This window comes from Triturus cristatus, chromosome 1_2 (genome assembly GCF_964204655.1).
Source record: "Triturus cristatus chromosome 1_2, aTriCri1.1, whole genome shotgun sequence".
NCBI lineage: Eukaryota > Metazoa > Chordata > Amphibia > Caudata > Salamandridae > Triturus > Triturus cristatus.
The window spans coordinates 34,333,579-34,353,510 of NC_140580.1; the positions used below are offsets into that span (position 1 = coordinate 34,333,579).

General features: G+C 50.7%; 1 protein-coding gene across 1 annotated transcript in view; it reads left to right on the forward strand.

Moving 5' to 3' along the window:
* KLHL12 (kelch like family member 12) overlaps nt 1–19,932 on the forward strand; it is a 594,063-nt gene that overhangs the window by 341,278 nt on the left and 232,853 nt on the right. The gene's annotated exons all lie outside the window — the stretch shown is intronic.

A 19,932-nucleotide genomic window follows, 5' to 3' on the forward strand; every position in this document is an offset into this window, starting at 1 on the left:
CCAGACTTCAGAATCGTGCAGTGATGGTCCGGACAGACAACACGACGGCCATGCACTATATCAACAAGCAAGGGGGAACAAGATCACGATCTCTGTCCAAAGAGGCTCAGTCGATCTGGGATTTTGCGATTTCTCACAAGATCACCCTACAGGCCGAGCACCTAGCAGGGTGTCTCAACATCACGGCGGATGCTCTGAGTCGTCAGAGGAAAGTGACTCACGAGTGGGAATTGGACCAGGCCACGCTGGAGGAAGTGTTCGAGAGATGGGGTACTCCGACCATAGACCTCTTTGCGTCCCCGGAGAATGCCAAATGTCGGTTTTACGCAAGCAAGGTTCCCCATCGAGGATCGCTGGGGAATGCCCTTTCGATTGCTTGGTTCGGCGCATTTTGCTACGCTTTTCCCCCCATTCCTCGAGTTCTCAGGAAGGTCAGGGCGGAACCATGCAAGATGATTCTCATTGCTCCAGCGTGGGCCCGGCAGTTCTGGTTCACGGAACTCCTGCTGCTCTCCCAGGATCGCCCAATTCGCTTGCCGCTGATTCCATCTCTGTTGTCGCGGGATCAGGGACAGGTGCTCCATCCGGATCCGAAGTCACTACACTTGACAGCGTGGCTCCTGAACACAGAGAATTCCGTCATCTGAATCTCTCCAGGGAATGCAGAGATGATTTGTCTCAGGCGCGGGCGCCAAGCACTAATAAGACATACAGGGCAAAATGGAAGAGATTTTGTCTGTGGTGCCAGAGGAATAAACTCCATCCTTATAAATCCCGGCCACATCAGGTTTTACCTTACATCCTGTCACTGGCTAAGTCAGGTTTGGCGCACTCTTCGGTCAAGGTACATTTGGCTGCCATATCCCGTTTTAGACGAAAGACATCGGGGCCATCTCTATGGTCCGCAAGGATTGTAAAACAGTTCCTTAAAGGGTTGTTTCGGATGTATCCTCCGGTCCGAGCACCCCCACCAATCTGGCAGCTCAACCTTGTACTGGCTCAGCTCATGAAAGTGCCTTTTGAGCCGATTCACAGGGCAGAATTGAAGTTCCTATCTTGGAAGCTAGCCCTCCTCTTAGCATTGACTTCGGCTAGGAGGGTTAGTGAACTCCAGGCTCTGTCCATAGTGGAGCCTTTTCTGCAGTTCAAAAAGGATGTGCTAATTTTAAGAACCAACCCAAAATTCATCCCGAAGGTAACTTCGGATTTTCATCTGAATGAACCCTTGATTTTGAATTCCTTTTTTCCACGTCCTTCTACCCAGGCGGAACGAACATTGCATTCTTTGGATGTCCAGAGATGTCTGAAATTCTATCTCGAGCGCACACGATCTTTCAGGAGGTCTACACAGTTATTTATTTCCTACAGTGCACCACGGAAGGGGTTGCCGCTCGCTAAGAGTGGCATTTCCCGCTGGATCTCCAGTGCAATTCAATTCTGTCATCAGGCTGCGGGCAAACCTTTGGACAGAAAGGCCCGTGCTCATTCTACACGAGCGATGGCATCTTCAGTGGCTCTTTTTGCTGGAGTTGCTATCAAAGACATTTGCAGGGCAGCAACGTGGAGCAGTGTACACACCTTCACGAAACACTACTGCCTGGAGTCGGTGGGACGAGATGACGCGGCTGTTGGTCAAGCAGTCCTCAGGAATCTTTTTCATTGAGAGGTGAGCTTTCCCTACAATCCCTCCATCCTGGTAAGCACATTTGGTTCAGTAATGATTGGTTTTTCTGGATTACCATGTACTGGTTGTTACTGTAAACTGAGATGGTTATGTAAGGCAAAGTGTCTACCAGAATGTGCTTTTGTGATTACTGCTAACTATTCTGATACAAAGCATGAGAATCTATGAAAGTTCCAATACTGGGGTAAGAAAACAAGTTACTTACCTGTAACTTTGGTTCCCCAGTATTGGTAACTTTCATAGATTCTCATGCACCCACCCACCTCCCCTGGGAAAGCTCTGCCGGTTTACTGAGGTAGTGGCTGTTTGCACAACGGCTACGAAAATCTGAGGCTCTGAGCTCTCTCAGGAAGGTTCCAAAGGGTGAGGCTGTGCTGATTGGTCCTGGCAAATGTTTGGGCTCTTTTACACAAAGAGGGTGATATACTACAAAATGAGATGAGGCCTAGGCCTATTTTCTCTTTTGTTTCTATGGTTATGATATATATTTTTTATTTACCGAGGCTCCCATTCCGACGACGGGGAATGATGCAAAGCATGAGAATCTATGAAAATTACCAATACTGGGGAACCAAAGTTACAGGTAAGTAACTTGTTTTCTTCCAGTTACAAATATTTCACAGTATTAACTATGCGTCAGCAGAAGGGCACTATTCATCGGAAATATATTTTTTTAACGAACTAAATTGCCATTTTTTTCCTCTTTTGTTATGCATAACAGCCAAGCGGCGTAACACCCAAAACAAACAGTTGACCATGATTAGTGACAAAATTGGTGCAGTTGCAGCTATAGGTTCCTTTAAGAATTCTCTGAAGTATCCAAGCTAATTTGAATTAAGGCGGTGTGCAGGTATGGGGATCCGGTCCTATGCCAACAAGCATTGTATCTCTAATGGCATTAGTATCATCTTGCAACATGAGACCTGTGATTATTTCTGGTCGTTTTGGTGTAGATTGGTAGCAAGTTTAGACTGCCAAACCGGAGGGGGAAGGAGTGGAAAGGAGGAAGAAATTGGTCTTGGTGTATATAGCACCATTTGTGATAGGAATGTTAGTCCAGCAGGAACTGCAGCTGTGGGGGGGGTATTATCTAGTCAAGGGCCATTTAATGATTTGGTGAGTATGCTACAATCTGTTTGATAAAAGATGGGTTAAATTGGCAGGCATATGGTGGGATTAAGCGCAATGAAGTGGAATGGGGGTTGTATTAAATTGCGCTTTCCTTGGCTAGGACGACTTTAGGTTCATCGGGATATGTCCCAAAGAAGATCCTCTTTATGACATTCATGTTTTAACAAAGCAATGGGATGTAGAAAGCCTGTGACTTCATAAATTATTTCTGCCGTGGCAGACATGTCTTCATGAAGATGTTGGCTTACTCTTTCCAGACTTCTGACTTTTTCAGTGGATAGGCGTTTCCTGCTGAAAATATCTGTGTGAAACTACCACTTAATTTGTGTGTCGTGTAGTTGACGATGTTAATTTAATTAGATCAAAGATGTCTGTTTCTAATATTGTAGGTAGGTTCTTGAAACGTTTGCAAAATATGCTTCCTCCTTCTTTCTTGTACCTCAGTGGGACCTTAATCTCTTACTAACGTTCCTGATGTGCGGTCCCTTTGAGCCCTTGCAAAACTGTCTTCTCAGGCTCCTTACCATCAAGACAGCCTTCCTGGTGGCAATTATATCTGCCCGGAGAGTCAATGAGGTTCAAGCTTTGTCATCCAAGCCTCCATAGTTGAACATCTTCCCAGGCAAGTTGGTATTACGAACTAGAGCTTCCTTTTCAAAAGTCATCACTCCCTTTCATGTAGGCCAGCTCCAGCTCGAGCGACAGCCTGCCCACCACCGAACACCTCCATTTCCAGATCCAGACCAGCCCCAGAACAACCCTAAGAGGCACCCTCGCCTACATACCTCCTGGACCTCGAACTGCGTTCACCACCGCCGACCTCCTCACACCTCACACCATCGCCTCCATAGACTACATACTCATCGGAGACCTCAACTTCCACCTCAACAACCTCAGCGACCCCCAACTCCGCCACCCTCCTGGACAACCTCGCCAACCTCAGACTGAAGCAACTTGTCACCACCCCCACCCACAAAGCAGGACGCACCCTTGACCCCATCTTTGCTTGAGGTCACGTCATCCACATCAGCCACACCACACAACCCCCAAGGATGGACCACCACTGCGTTCACTTCCACGTCGACAAACCCACGGTGCCTAAACCTGCACACCGCCCTCCACAAAGAAAATGGCGCAAAATCACAGAGGAACAGCTCAACTCCACCCTCAACCGCGATACTCCTGCCACCTCGACCGACGCCAACCTCGCATCCAAAGAACTCCACAGATGGATCTCCAACTGCGCAAACGAGCTTGCACCCCTACGTAACCCTGACAGACAACGCCCCAGGAAGGCCACCTGCTTCACCGCCACCCCCAAGAATCCAGACGCACCTGCAGACGTCTCGAGAAGAACTAGAGAAACAGCAAATCCTCAGAAGACCGCACCACCTACAAGAACTCCATGACAGAATACCACCAACGCATCAAATCCTCAAAAAGGACCTTCATCCAGAACAAGATCCTTGCCAATGTTAGCAACTCCAAGGAACTCTTCAGCATCAGCCAGGAATTCACCAAACTCCCCAGCGAAACCACGGACATCACCCCCTCCCAGGACCTCTGCAACAAGCTCGGATCCTACTTCCATCTGAAGATCAAGGGCGTCTACGGCAAATTAAATCACCAGACACCTAATTCTGAAACTACTCCATCCTCCAGCAACGCAAGCCAGCCCACCATCTCATCCTGGACCCCAGTCCCCACCGAAGACACCGCATCGTCCATCAAATGCATCCACTCAGGAGCCCCCACAGACCCCTGCCCCTGCAAATTTTCCACAGAGCCGCGGCCATTGCTCCAGCACTACGACGCACCATCAAAGCCACCTTCGAAACCGACATCTTTCCCGACAACTGAAAACGCGCAGAACTCAGACCCCTACTCAAGAAGCCCTCAGCAGATCCCACGGACCTCAAGAACTACTGACCCATCTCCCTCCTCCCCTTCGCAGCCAAAGTCACCGAGAAGACCGTCAATATCCAACTAACGAAATTTATCAAAGAAAACTCCATCCTCGATCCCTCCCAATCCGGATTCCGCAGCAACCACAGCACTGAGACAGCTCTACTCGCCGCCACAGATGACATCCGCACCCTCCTCAACCAAGGACACACCACAGCCTTGATCCTACTCAACCTCTCTGCAGCCTTAGTCACCGTCTCCCACCGCCAGACTCCACGAAGCTGGCATACAGGGAACCGCTCTCGACTGGCTCCGCTTGTTCCCCGTTGGCAGAACCCAAAGAATCAGACTTCCATACTTCCTCTCTGCACCCACGGAAATCAACTGTGCAGTACCCCAAGGATCGTCACTCAGCCCCACGTTCTTAAAAATCTATATGGCCCCCCTCGCTGCCATCGTGAGACAGCACAGACTCAGGATCGTGTTCTACGCCGACGACACCCAGCTCATCCTCTCCCTCACCAAGGACCCCATCACCACCAGACTCAACTTCCAGGAAGGAATGAAAGACTGCTCTTCCTGGATGAGCAGCAGCTGCCAGAAGCTCAACCCAGAGAAGACAGAGGTCCTTGGCCCCTCCCCTCTGGGACAGCTCCTGGTGGCCCACCGTCCTCAGCAACCCCCCCCCTCCCCCCCCCCCCCAGACCACACCCGAAACCTCCGCGTCGTACTCAACTCCTCCCTCTCCATGACCCGACAGGTCAACACCATCACCTCCACCTGCTTCAACACCCTCTGCATCCTCCAAAAGACCTTCAAATGGATCCCCCCCCCCCCCGAATCAAAAAAGACAGTCACCCATGCACTCATAACCAGCAGACTCTGGAAACGCCCTCTACGCCAGGATCAACAAGTCTCTGCTCTACAGATTCCAGACCATACAGAACACTGCAGCCAGACTCGTCCTCGGCATCCCTCAACACAAACACATCACCCAGCACCTGTGTAACCTTCACTGGCTCCCTGTCGAGAAAAGAATAACTTTCAAGATACTCACCCACGCCTACAAATGCATCCACAACACTGGACCCCAATACCTCAACAAAACAATCTACTTCCACGTACCCAAGAGGAACCTCTGATCCACCGCCCTCGCCGAACCCCCGCGCATTCGCAGAGCAAGAACGGATGGAAGAGCCTTCTCCTATATCGCTGCCAAGACCTGTAACAAGCTGCTGATCAACATCAGTCGCTTCCCCACCCTGCACATCTTCAGGAAGACCCTCAAGACATGGCTCTTAGACTGACTGGAGCTTCTCCCCCTACATGCCCGCTGGCAAATGCTGGGTCTGTAGTGGGACCTAACGTTCCAGTGGGTGCAGCATCAGAGAAATCTCTCAGACATGGTCAAGATCTCGGAGGGAAGTACACAAGATCTGCAGTGGTTAACGAACCGCGATTGGGTCAGCAGCACATTAGGGCATTACCTGGTGCTTCAACAACTAGTGGGCTATCTAAATTCCAGGGCAGATGAACTCAGCCGACTTTGCCTAGCGGATCATGTTTTGAGTCTTCATCTGGAGGTGATGCAAGGTCTCTTTCATCAGTGAGGAGAGCCTTGGTTAGATATGTTTGCCACCGCAGAGAACGTGCAATGTCCGCAGTTCTGCGCGTTTTTCGTCTCAAGTGGAGCTCATGCCACCTATACACCTTTCTGCCCATACCACTTCTGCCCAGAGTTCTCAAGAAGATCAGGGACAACGTGGGGGCACTAGGTGGCGCACGTGCGGAATGGCCGACATTGTGTGAGGCTCCCGCTGTTGTAATCCTTCAGTAGATCCTGTCAATTTGCCAGTGACCATCCGCAAACAATGGAATTGAGGAGCTAGTGCACTGCGGCAGAGGCGGTGGAAGTTTCAGGCGAGTTGGTGCCCGGCAGCGTCTGGTGGCAGCGGTGACAGGTCCCGCTGCTGCGCGGCCCAGAACAGCTAGGAGCAGAGACCCGGCAGAGCCAGCCTGCGCGAGGCCGTGGCGACCACGAGGTGCATAGACCTTCGCCTACCCGGGTGAGTGAATCCGCGCTGCAACGCAAGAAGAAGCAACTATCGATGTGGGCAGCAGTTGTGCCGATGTCCCAACGAGGGGGAGAGATGCGAGAGCAGATCGGGTGGCAGACCGGCCATCTGGAAGCAAGCACCCGGCACTGCGTCGCGCTGCCTGTGTGACCCCCTGCTCACGGCGGACATTATTAATTTAACCTAACGGCCTGCTGCTGCAGTACTGACGAGGCTTCTACTCACACGGTCCTATAGACTTGCGCTAAAAACGCAGACTGCAGAGATCAAAGCGCATTGGCATCAGAGTGTGGCTGGGGGAGGCAGGGCCGACACATACCGCCGTGAGGCCCGGAGTGCGACAGGACCGGATTGCGCTGGACCGTGGCTTCGGGGAGGCGCGCGGGCCTCTGCTGTCTCCCGATCAGAGGAATTCACGGTGTAGCGCTTCAGGAGGTGCTGATTCGGCCACAATGACAGTCTGTAGAGAAGCGCAGTGAAAGGCGGCCGAGAGGCGGGCCAATCATCAAAGGCGCCGCATATGACGGAATGCAGCGCTTACTGTGCATCATCTGAGGAAGTGCCATACATCCGCAGGAGCCGGCGTCGCCCGCGGTGCAGAGCCGCTGCTATCGTTATTGGCTATAATACAGCACACGTACAATTTGCATGCCGAGCGAGGCACGGGAAGTGGGTGTGCTGTCGGTGCGCGCTGTGGGCCCTGCAAAGGGACGACATCTGGGATCCTGCACCCTGCTATAGACACGACCTCGTCGGCGCCGGCGCCTGCATAGCTGGCTGTGGCGGTATCACGGGGAGGCGTGGTGCCGCACAAACACTGTGGAAGGGGACCACACTGGACAGCGAACTCTGTTCTGGGCACTACACTGATACCCCGACCAGCAGGAACGCTACTGATACGCAGATTGACGTGCGTAGGGAGACACTTTGCCTGGTACCATACCAGCGCCTGGAGGCACCCACCTGCGGGTTACCAGAATGGGGAAGCCAGATGCTAGGCAGCCTCGGGTCCACTTTGAAACCAAAAAAAGCACTAGAACAAACCTGGAGGGCGACGACATAAACGCAACAGCAAGCACCCGTGAACCCCCCGCCTCACCGGAGGACTATATGAAGGCCATCTTGCTGGATATCCGGCAAGGCATTGCAGCTATTGCCGACAAAATGGATGTGATGAACACGCGCATGGACAATATTGTTCGTAAAATTGATGGCCATGAGGAAAGGATCAAGGAGACTGAATGCCGTATTTCGGATGCAGAAGATGCCAACGCACATATACAAAGTACAGTAACCCAAAAGGACAAGCTATTAAAAGTCATTGCTACCAAAAACGAGGATATCGAAGCGAGGAGTCGCAGAAATAGCATCAGGGTCCTAGACATACCAGAAAGTACCAACACGGGCAAAATGGAGGTATATATAGAGAAGCTTCTGCTGGCAGTGATGGGGCGGAGGCCCTCTCCTCTCACTTCATAGTGGAGAGAGCGCACCGCTCTTTGGGCCCTAGACCCCCGTGTGTAGCCCCCCACATCCCATCATAGCCCGTCTCTTAAACTACAGGGACCGTGATGTTGCCCTTCGAGTGGCACGGGAGCAGAAACAGCTGCACTATGAGGGGGTGCCGTTCACCGTCTATCCGGACTTCACTGCTACTGTACAGGAAAATAGGTGTAAATTCCTCTCAGTGAAGCAGAAGTTGAGACAGGCCCAAATAAACTATGCACTGTTATACCCTGCTCACCTCCGTATTACCTATCAAGGTAAACAAACCTTCTGCACAAAACCTCAGCAGGCTGAAGACTTTCTGAAACAGCTAAAATGGCATAATAAAGCATCACACTCCTGACGACTCGCCGAGACTAACTACCTCGGACATTGACTGACAGGGCCTGTCAATGGGAGCCGATATGCTTGCTCCAGAGAAGGGTACATTCGTCAGCTTTGATTCTTGAGGCATGTTTGGAATTCTCTGCAGGATACTTTGTACTCCAGCTCTGGCATTGGAGTCAAATGGTACTGTACACCGGACACCCTCACTCCCTCACCGGGGTTGACAGCACCATCCCACACCCCGAGGGAGTGAGTGACACTCCTGCACCGCTTAGGTATAGTCCCCATTTGGGCGAGCCCTCTTCTCAGTTTCACACCTACCCAGAAGGGCTTAAATTGCTCTGATAGTTTGTAGTTGCCGGGACAAGGAGGGTGAGGGGTGTAACTTTCTGGCATGTTTGGGTTGCTTCAGTGGGAGGGGGATGTGGGGGGGTTACCGTTCAGAGTTTAGTAATGGTTCTACTGTTTACAGACAACCAATAAATTGCTCACACAGCTGTTCTTAGTGCGGCAAGTAAAGTCTTGCACAATGCCCACACTGTCACTGATGGGGAGTATGACTGACTCGTCAACTGATAATCGTCTGGGGATTCTGTCCTGGAATGTGAATGGGCTGGGAGACCCCAGGAAGCGTAGACAGATTGCATACCTAGATCGCCATAAAATCAGTATAACATTCATACAGGAAACGCACTTTAGCCTACAACATCCTATTTCATTTGCTGGTAAATGGGCAGTTCACACACTGTTCTCCTCATACTCTTCCTATGCACAGGGTACAGCGATACTCCTCAAAAGACACACGCCGTTCACACTCCAGGGAGAGATCATAGACCCGCAGGGGAGATGTTATTGTATGGGGACGCTTGGGGGCGGGCATTGTCACGCTGGTGAGCTGTTTTGGCCCGAACATTGATGGCCTGAATTCTTTACCATCCTGTGGGGGGTAAATGCGGATATAGGTACCACCCATGTGATCTGGGGTGGGGACTTTAATGTTGCCTTCAACCCAGTATATGATAGGTCTAATGCAGCACCACACCATTATACCAGATCGCAGGCAGCATTGCAGGAAATCCTGGAAGAGGGAAGCCTCATTGACACCTGGCGCCACATTCACCCTACTGCCAAGGAGGGCACACATTTTACGGCTAGGGCTGCTTCTTGGACCCGTATAGATTACTGTCTCATATCGTCCATCGCCGGTGTGACACACCTCCCTAGAACTTATTCGGATCACTCGCCCATTCAGCTCCTGATAACTCTTCCATGTTATGAACTACCCAGGAATAACTGGAAGCTGCAACCAACTGCCCTGCTGGACGCGGTGTTCCACAATGAATTCACGGAAGAGATCCAGGAGTTCTTCCAGAGGAATAGGGGGTCTGTTGACTCGCCAGAAATAATATCGGAGGCCTTCAAGGTTACGATCAGGGGGTTTTGCATCTCCAAGAGTTTTGGCGTGCTTCGAGATATCCGTGGCACGCTCCAGAAATTGGAGAAGAACCTTAAATTACTAGAGGCGCGGATGGCCAGGGGGGAGGTAGGGCAAACACAACTGGACTTTCGGGAAAAATTGTCGGACTACACGGACACTGCGATACGCGAGTCAAAATTTATGGGGAAATACTGGAAGGCCCGGAGATATGGGGAGGGGGAGCGACCGGGGAAGGCCTTGGCCGAAGTAATACAGAAACACCGATTCTCCAGTTACATATTGGATGTAATGGACCCTGATGGGGAGACACACAGGGACACGGAGGGTATACTAACAACATTTACCACGCACTACTCCACACTATATACATCGCAACGCAGGGATCACTTCGAACTTGATAGTTTCTTAGGAGACGTCGCGTTGGGTTGGCTAGAGGACCATCACAGGGAGTTCCTCTGTGCTCCATTTGAACTGGACGAAGTTCGCGAAGCAATAATGCAACAAAAATCTGGCAAGGCGCCGGGCTTAGACGGCATGCCCGCCGAATTTTACGACACTTATATAGATATCCTAGCCCCCATACTGAAGGAACTATACGAGGAATCCTGAGAATGCGGCGCACTTCCCCCATCAATGGGAGAGGCCTTGATAACCTCCCTCGTGAAGCTTCCATCTCCTGCGATACCTACAGACCGTTGTCGCTCCTCAATTGTGACACAAAATCTTTTGCTAAGGTCATAGCGAATCGGGTACTCCTTCTGAGGGGGAAACTGGTGCTACCAGATCAGACGGGTCTCATTCCTGGTCATGCCACCATGCATAATCTTCGCACACTGTGCAAAACATGGCGCCCGATTCAGTCGAGTGGGACTATCTCTTTGGTATACTGCTCCGTATGGGTTTCCCCCCCTCTCTTTATGTCCTGGATGCAGCTATTGTATCACCGGCCCACTGCCAAGGTACTTTTAAATGGCCACCTGTCGTCCTCATTTCAGATTACCAGGTGCACTAGGCAAGGGTGTCCGCTCTCCCCCCTGTTATTTGCCCTCGCGATTGAGCCCCTGGCATGCAAGCTGCGCCAGCACCATAGGGATAGAGCTCTCCCGTGTCCCTTGCACCAAATATTTCCCTATATGCGGATTACTTGACACTCTATAACCTTAATCCTTTATTACATTGTCTTTGGGAAACTCTCCGGCATCCATATTAATTGGGAAAAATCGCAACTACTCCCCCTGACATCGGCGGTTGCCAAATTCCCTCTAGATTACCCGCTCGAATGGCGTGATGCAGATCTGCGGTACTTGGGGATTCGATACTCCAGACTTCGAACTGTACTTTGCATGTGCTCAGGCCCATTATGCATATTTCTGGTTCCACCCGCCGGCATGCATGCCACAGGTCGCGACGGAGCATTGGCTAGCGGACCCCATCCCGCTTGATGGGATGATACATGCACCCCCACGCACACTTGACACTGCGCCAACCACCATCACCATCACGAGCTCGGTAGAAGCCTGGCACTATATTATGCGCACCCTAGAAGAATCTACACTCTATTCCTCGGTTTTACCCCTGTCGTATCACCCGCGGCTCTCTCTACTACAAGAGACAGGCTTCCGACAACTATGCAACCGCATGCACATCACGACCTGCGGGGATCTATTTCGTAACTGTATTTTCTGCACATCAGAGCAGTTTTTCGGGTGTGCACGGCCCAACCCTTTGGATCTCTTTTTATATGTGCGGCTGCTGCAGGGCATGCGTGCTATTCTTCCGAACTTCCCCCAGAGCCCGCAAACCTTACGCCACTTGACCAGTTATTGCAAACTGCAAGTCCCAGACATCTGGTGTCCAACTTGTATCGGGTGATCTGCGCGCGGAGACCCACAGCGCTGCCCGTACACACAGGACTGAAGATCCAGGCAATGAATTAACATATGAACAATGGCAATATTGTTCACAAAATGCACACATATCTGCTAGCTGCAGACTGCGTATAATCCACTATAAGTTCCTACAGCGAGTATACTGTACCCCAGCCAAGATGTATTGCTTTGGGTTGAGGGACACAAACCACTGTGATAGATGCGGCAGTCCAGGTGCCGGGTTCATACACTTGTCCTGGGAGTGCCCACGAGTGATGGAATACTGGGTGCAAATATTTGAAGCTTTAACTGACACGACATCTTTAGCGCTAAAATGCGCCCCTCTGACTGCGCTCCTAGGCTACACCAAACAAATCCCTAAAACATACCGCCGTTACATCACACTCTCCTTACTGTTAGCAAAACGTAGAGTGGCCTGTAGGTGGGGTAGAGGGCGAGCGCCTAAATTTAAGGAATGGCTGAATGACATGGTATGTTGTCAGGAACAACTTGCAATACACACGGAGACGCTCCCCCTCACTTCGAGGCCTAGCAATATTTGGGGTCCCCTCACTCACTATCTGTTGGCACACACTGCGGACCCTCCCCCCGACAAACCTGACACCGCTGACATATCTAGCTATCCCTCTACCGCAGGATAATCCTAGAAGGTAGGTGACGGGAAGAGTTCCTAATCCATGTTTGTTGTCCTGGGGTTGATGTGTTCACGTTTATGGATCGCTATGGTCGACGCAGTCTAAGATGAATGACTGATATACATACTGATGAGCGACTGAACCCCTTGTGAGATATTAGACTGAATCGCAGTACCCGCAGCGAATACTGATAGAGAACAGATCTGTAAGGTTATAATAGCCCCCTGGGCGAGACTGAAGACGGCATTCGGCAAATGTGGATGATGTGCACCAACAAGAGCAATGTGTACTTAATTTATTTTTACGTCTGTCTGTAACATTATTCTTCTGTTTATGATATGTTCTTTATGTTGAAAATCATAAGTAAAGTTTACAAAAATCAGGGACAACGTGCCTCCAGACAGGGCTCTGAAAGTTTGGTATGCCGAGCTGTTGAGCATGGCCATCGGTCCTCCGATCAGGCTGCCCCTTCTGGGGGATCTTCTGTCAAAGCAGTAGGGGAGTTTTCTCCACCTGAACCTGCCAACATTCCATCTTTTTGCATGGAGATTGAGCGGCAACAGTTATCAGCCTTCGACCTCCCGCCTGAAGTCTGCAATGTTATTCTGGCAGCCAGGCGTCCCTCCACCAAAATGGTATACGCCTGCCAATGGGGCAAGTTTGTGGCATGGTGTGCAGAAAGCAGGTTTACCCCCTTTCTGCTCCCCTTTCTCAGGTTCTTCTCTTTATTCTGTCTCTTACCCGGCAGTACTCTGCTCTTGGCACCTCAAAGGGTTATCATTCTACAATCTCAGCCTTTCTGTGGTTGCCTGACTAGACATCTCTTTAAATCCCTTATTGTACATAGGTTCTTGAAAGGTTTGCAACATATGTGTTCGAGGCATATGAGCTGCAGATTACACACTTGTGCATAGATCGCCATCTGGTGTTGGGCCCGGATGTTTGTTTTCCGCCATCGGGCTCGGATGTAATCTTCGCGCTCCGGTTCCGAACAGCTTCCAGTTCGACGGTCGATGCGCAATCCTCACCCCAAACCGCGGTATTGTTTCGATCGTGATCTCCCCCACTCGACGTGCCTTCTCATCGGCACGAACCCTCGGTTCCAGTCGTCGACTAATGGCTAATGGAAAGGACTCCATTTAAAAAGTGCCCTCGATGTGGGTCCAAATTTCCCCACACCGATCTCCACGAGGTATGCAATCTCTGCCTCTCCTCTGAACACGAGGCTCGAGACTGTCCGGCGTGTAAGTCCTTCTGGTCCAAAAAGACTATTCGGGACCGAAGAGCCAGAAGAACTATGGCGCACTCCTCGACGACGATTCCGGACGACATCTTTGGAGAAGGCATCGACGCTCCAGAGCGTTACACCGAAGAGGGCCTCGTCAGCGCTTCCGAGGCAGACGACTCAGATGTGGAGGACATCACCCCGGCGCAGAGGGTCGTGAGTACGGATTCCCCCCCCCCCCCCTCTCACACCCCTGCCGGCACCGAAAAAGGCTCCGGTCACACCTTCGCCTCCGGGCCTAGGCAAGACCAAGGACACTGCTTCCAACACCGCACCTTCGGGCCCGGTGAAGAAGCCAAGCAAGCCTTCCGGCGGCTTGGGCTCGAGCCAGCCTATCCTCGGTGCCGATAAACACACTTCGGCACCGAAAAAGAAGCCGACCTCCATATCGACACCGAGCTCCGCACCGAAGCACTCTGGGTTGAAACCCAGCTCTTCGGCACCAACGCCACCTTCGGTGCCGACCAAAGCACACAAGGCCACCGACACTTCGAGGCCGAAACCCATCTCGGCGCCGACCAAGTGTCCGGAGGTTCCCAAACCAGGTTCCAAACAACAAACCGGCACAGAAAAGCCTAGAAAGCCAACGGCCCGACGCCTCCGGCGCCGACGGACCGACCAGCTTCACCGGACTTATTTACACCGGATCCCTTGCAAAAAACACTCATCAAGGATCCAAAAACTGGACATTTAACACTTTCTTCCAAAAAGAGACATTTGGAGAAGCCTGCTCCACCTCCACCTCCAAAGAGGAAGGACTCTGCTACCTCTCCATTCAGAATACCTTCCCCACCTCTTCCACCTCCTCCACCTCCACTGCCTTCTCCACCTCAACCTCATCGATCTCCCACCCCTTCTCCACACGATGATGATCACGGGGACCCATATGATGACATAGGGGATGTCCCCCAGGACCTACCCACAGGGGACCCCACTCCTACAGGATCCCCAGACCCATGGGACGACTACAATATCCCTGATATCCCCAACGTCCCACAAGATGACCTTTACCCCTCCAGACCATCTCCACCAGAAGACTCATTGGGGTTCCACCATCTACTGCAAAGGGCGGCACACTATCACGGGGTAGACTTGCATACCGACCCCGTGAAAGAAGACTTCCTCCTCGACACATTCGACACCACACATAGGTCTACCTCCATATTACCTATGCTTAAAGGAGTGGTAAAGCATGCGCCAGAAGTTTTTAAGGACCCAGTTAGGGCCAGGGTCATTAACCCGCGCATAGAAAAGAAATACAAAGCTGCCCCCACAGATCCCTCCTACATCAGAGGGCCAGCGCCACTAGATTCTCTAGTGGTGTCCACTGCACGTAAAAGGGCAAATTCCCAAGCGTCAGGCGAAGCACCGCCACCTGACAAAGAGTCAAAGCTACTGTACGCATCAGGAAAGCTCACTGCCTCACAAGCAGCCAATATGTGGCGTATCGCCAATACTCGAGCGCTATTGGCCAGATATCACAGGGCACATTATGACGAGTTAGAAAGCATAATGCACCACCTCCCTGAAAAATAAAAAGCTAGGGCCAACGAATTAATTCAAGAGGGTAAGACTATTACTAACACCTCTATAAGCTGTGCCTTAGATGCGGCAGACACAGCTTCCAGGGCCATCAATACCAGCGTCCTCCTCCGGCGCCATGCTTGGCTAAGAATATCAGGGTTTAAAACGGAGGTACAAGCCTCCATCCTTAACCATCCCTTTGACCAGGAACATCTATTTGGCCCAAAGGTGGATGAGGCCCTGGAAAAAATGAAGAAGGATACGTATACGGCGAAGTCCATGGGAGCTTTACAGTCACACCCTCCTAGACGCTCCTTTCGCCGCTCTTCCTTTCGAAGTACATTTAGAGGCTACTCCTCAGACACCGCGTCCACTTCATACAAATCCCCCACTCAGTCCACCTTCACGAGGGGTTATCAAAGAGGCGGCTATAGGGGTAACAATAATAAAGGCAGAGGCAAAACAAACAACGCCCGCTCTGCCACAACGCCTACCCAATGACTTCCCCCCGCTCCCCCCAGACCATTCCACTCCGGTCGGGGGCAGACTCCAACATTTCCTTCCTGTCTGGGCTGCCATCACCTCAGACAAATGGGTAACACAAATAATTTGGTCAGGCTACTGCCTAGAACTAATATCTACCCCCCAAACATTCCACCCAGGCAGCGCCCAATGTCACAAGAACATTTAATACTCCTAAAGCAGGAGGTAACCTCCCTCGTACAGAAACAGGCAATAGAACCCGTTCCTACCAACCAACAAAACATGGGAGTCTACTCCCTATATTTTCTCATACCAAAAAGGGACGAGACTCTGCGGCCCATCCTAAATCTCCGGCCCCTAAACACATACATACACTCCGACCATTTTCATATGGTAACGCTTCATCAGGTACTTCCGCTCCTCTCCCAAAACGACTTTTTGACCACCTTAGACCTAAAAGACGCTTATTTCCACATTCCAGTGCACAAAGCTCACCGGAAGTACCTCAGATTTGTAGTGGACGGACAACACTTTCAATTCAAAGTGCTCCCGTTCGGAGTCACAACAGCGCCAAGGGTATTCACCAAGTGCCTAGCAGTGGTAGCAGCACATTTGCGAAGACAACACATCCACGTCTTCCCATACTTAGACGACTGGCTGATAAAAGCCAGGTCATACAATCAGTGTGTACAACACACGTCTACCACCAATCAACTACCCCACCAGCTGGGCTTCACAGTAAATCACCAGAAGTCCCATCTCCAACCATCCCACATAAAACAATACCTCGGTGCCACCATAGACACCTCAAGAGCACTAGCCTACCCCAATCCTGCCAGGATTGCAAGCATTCAAGCGCTACGCACAAAATTCATAGTACAACACTCCCTTCCAGCTCGAGTGTTTATGCAACTAATAGGGATGATGGCCTCTTGCATTTTTATAGTGCCTCACGCAAGACTCCAGATGCGTCCTCTCCAAGAGTGCTTAGCGCGCCAATGGAACCAGGCCCAGGGTCAATTAACAGATCTGGTGTTGGTAGACGGTCGTACCCATCGCTCTCTGCAGTGGTGGAACACCACAAACCTTTCCAAAGGTCGACCGTTCCTGGACCCGGTTCCTCAAATAGTACTGACAACGGACGCATCGCTCTCCGGCTGGGGAGCTCATCTACTACATCTCACCACACAGGGCAAGTGGACACCTCAACAAAAGTTACCCCATATCAACCATCTGGAGTTACTAGCAATCTTCTTAGCCCTAAAATCTTTTCAAACTCAAATTTCAGGCAAGGCAGTCCTGATCCGAACAGACAACATGACAGCCATGTATTGTATTCAAAAACAAGGCAGCACACACTCTCCACAGCTCTCTCACCTAGCACAGAGCATATGGAGATGGGCAATACCCCAGAAAATCTTTCTCCTAGCTCAGCATGTCCCAGGAGTCCAAAACACAGTGGCAGATCTGCTCAGCAGGCAGACACAACAGATCCACCAGTGGAAGCTTCTCCCGCAAGTTCTTCACCCGTACTTTCAAATGTGGGGGCATCCACAGATGGACCTCTTCGCCACCCACAAACGCCAAATGCCCAAGCTTCGCCGCCAGATACCCACACCCATTGTCCAAAGGAAATGCGATATGGATGAACTGGTCAGGCAGATTTGCGTACGCTTTTCCGCCTCTCCCACTCATTCCACTAGTGGTGCGCAAACTACAACAACACTCCCTCACACTAATCCTAGTAGCTCCAACGTGGGCCAGACAACCGTGGTATACCACACTGCTGGAACTATCTGTAGTACCGCACCAAAAACTATACCTCTCTCCACACCTCTTAACCCAGAACCATGGAGAGATCAAACACCCGGACCCAGCGCAGCTCAACCTTGTGATCTGGCTCCTGAAATCGTAGAATTCGGATACCTAAATCTTCCCCCTGACTGTATGAACGTCATCAAAGAAGCTAGAAGACCTACCACTAGCGCGTGCTACTCCGCTAAGTGGAAACGTTTTGTTGTTTATTGCCATAACAACACCATCAATCCACTGGACGTGTCCATTCAACACATCATAGGCTACTTACCCCACCTACAAAGGTGCAATCTAGCCTACACGTCCATTCGACTACACCTCGCAGCTATTGCAGCTTACCTACAAAACAGGCAACATCTATCTCTCTTTAGAGTGCCTGCCATCAAAACCTTCATGGAAGGCCTGAAAAGAATAATTCCCCCCCAGAGTGCCACCCTCACCTGTGTGGAACTTAAATATCGTTCTAACAAGGCTAATGGGGCCTCCTTTCGAACCTTTGCACAAATGCGAACTACAATTCCTAACATGGCAAACCGCTTTTCTTGTAACCATCACTTCCCTTAGAAGGGTCAGTGAGATACAAGCACTTACCATTCAAGAACCCTTTCCCCAAATGCACCATAACAAGGTTGTTCTCCGTACCAAACCAAAATTCCTCCCTAAAGTCATTTCTCCCTTTCACCTAAACCAAACAGTAGAACTACCAGTATTTTTCTTGCAACCACAGAACGTTGCAGAAAGGGCTCTTCACACACTGGATGTCAAACGAGCCTTACTCTACTACATTCAAAGAACACAACCTTTCCGTAAGACCAAACAACTGTTTGTCTCTTTCTCTCCACCGCACAAAGGTAACCCCATCTCAAAATCGGGGATAGCTAGGTGGATTGTAAAATGCATTCAAATCTGCTACCATAAAGCAAAGCGAATGCTATCCATTCCCCCGAAAGCCCATTCTACACGAAAAATAGGGGCTTCCATGGCATTCTTAGGGAACATCCCATTAGATGATATCTGCAAAGCAGCTACATGGTCAACACCACACACTTTCACCAAACACTATTGTGTAGATGTGCAAACTAAGCAACAAGCTAGTGTGGGCCAGGCTGTACTCAAAACGTTATTTCAAACCCCTGTAACAGATACGGGTGGTCGCCGCTAACGGTGGGTACTGCTATATAATTTATGCACAAGTGTGTAATCTGCAGCTCGTATGCCACGAACGGAATATGCTACTTACCAGTATGCATCTGTTCTTGGCATGTAGAGCTGCAGATCTACACACGCCCACCCGCCTCCCCAGCTACCTGTATCTGTCCCAGTTTATCTTATTTAGATAGCACACACATGGGCATCTTCACTGTTACTACTACGCTCCATCTGGCGAAAAACAATCTGAGGATGGAGCCGAAGCCCATGCGCAATACGATCCAAAGGAGGAGTCACCGACCTCGTGACTTCCAAAGACTTTCCAAGAGGAAAAACAAACTGCAAACATCCGGGCCCAACACCAGATGGCGATCTATGCACAAGTGTGTAGATCTACAGCTCTATATGCCAAGAACAGATGCATACTGGTAAGTCTTTCTTGTGCCTCAGTGGGAACTTAATCTCTTCCCGACGTTAATGATGTGTGGTCCTTTTGAGCCTTTGCAAAACTGTCTTCTCAGGCTCCTTACCATCAAGACAGCCTTTCTTGTGGCAATGTTATCTGCCCGGAGGGTAAATGAGGTTCAAGCTTTGTCATCCAAGCCTCCATACTTGAACATCTTCCAGGCAAACTGGTTCTACGAACTAGAGCTTCCTTTTCAAAAGTCATCACTCCCTTTCATGTAGGCCAGTCCATCACTCTGCCTACTTTTTATACTCCACCACATCCCTCTAAGTAAGAGGAGCAACTTCACCGAGTCAATCCAACAAGAGCGTTGTTGTTCTGTGATGACAGCACAAAAGAGTTCCAGGTGGACGACCACCTCTTTGTGGGGTTTCTTAGAGCAATGATGTTAGGGCCCTAGTTTTCCACACCAGTGGTTAGCGTTCTTCATGGCTCCTGGCGTGGAATGTTGTGAAAAGTAACTGAGGTCAGCGCTCTTGTGTGGTGCCTATTTAGGTATCGTGTACATCACTCCCAGCGTAGACGACACCGGGCGAAGCCGATCAACGCCACCTACCGGCACGCAGTGGTACTGCTCATTTAACTTTTCCAGATCCAGTCTGATGCCTGGGGATAACTCT